At 47.2% G+C, this 1,053-nt stretch overlaps 1 protein-coding gene and 1 long non-coding RNA gene across 14 annotated transcripts in view; both read left to right on the top strand.

The window, feature by feature from the left end:
- The window catches only part of dlg2 (discs large MAGUK scaffold protein 2), a 1,295,060-nt gene that overhangs the window by 67,987 nt on the left and 1,226,020 nt on the right, over positions 1-1,053 (top strand). The window lies entirely within an intron of this gene.
- The window catches only part of LOC134297976 (uncharacterized), a 58,055-nt gene that overhangs the window by 35,414 nt on the left and 21,588 nt on the right, over positions 1-1,053 (top strand). The window lies entirely within an intron of this gene.

Genomic DNA, 1,053 nt, shown 5'->3' with positions numbered 1-1,053 from the left:
GTCACGACCCAGGCTGCAGAGCACCAATAACCATACACAGAGGCCAGAATCTATCTAATATCTTTATTGTAGGAATATATAAAGTTAATAAAAACAAGTGTAGAAAATAGTCCAGAATTAGACCTTTCAGGAAAGGTCAGAATTAGTCCAAAAAAGCAATGTCCAATAAGAAATATTAAGGTCCAAAGTTGTAATCCAATAACCGAAACACTCACTTTGCCAAGCAAAGTGAGGGGAGATGACAAGGTCCTTTAGTCCATGAAACTTGAGCGAGGCTAGGAAATAACTTGATACTTGAAACAAGGCTTGAACGTGGAACAAGGTAACTAAGAACAAGAACAAGGTCCGTGGAATAACTTGATAAATCCGTGGAACAAGGCAAGGATTGATCCTGGGAAACAAGGCAAAGTCCGTAGATAAACAAAGGCTGGGAAGCAAGGCGAAGGCTGGATAGCAAGGCAAGGCTTGAGCAGGAGCGAGGCTTGAACCGGAGCGCGCTGTCCAGACACAACTCGCTCCGTAGGCTGACGAATTGACTCCGCGAAGTTACTACGCGGGTAAAACACCTAAATAGAGTCTAGCTTCCCGCCGAAGCAGTTCTCTGGGAATCAGAACCGAAAGCTAACTCTGAGACCAGATGTGAGACTCCCCAAAGATTCTCACGAGAAGCAGTCTTAATTGGCCACATTCTTAGCTGCAATCCTCGCACTCCTGCGCGAAGCTGAATCTAAACTTCTCTGTTGTTTACAAAACTCCCGGCGCAAGAATACGGGAGAAGTAGGCTCTGGGCTTGTTTGACATACTTCTGGGAGACAACTTTCTTGCAGGTGCAAGGTTCCCAGATCTGCCTGGGAAAGATCTGGCTGAGAGGAATCCAGTTCAGACTGGGAAGGTAAAAAACCCAAGTTTTCATCTTCATCAGGAATTACAATGTCCTGAGCAGGACTACAAGGCCCATGAGTCATCACACTATCCCCCTCCTCAAGGCCCCTCCCAAACTGGGGCCCTCTCCCCGAGGCGCGAGGTCGCGGCTTGGCGGGATAGGTCTGATGA

The sequence above is a fragment of the Anolis carolinensis genome, chromosome 3, assembly GCF_035594765.1.
Source record: "Anolis carolinensis isolate JA03-04 chromosome 3, rAnoCar3.1.pri, whole genome shotgun sequence".
In the NCBI taxonomy this organism is placed as follows: Eukaryota; Metazoa; Chordata; class Lepidosauria; order Squamata; family Dactyloidae; genus Anolis; species Anolis carolinensis.
The sequence above is the reverse complement of the archived record's forward strand: the minus strand, read 5'-3'. Positions and strand labels throughout refer to the sequence as shown.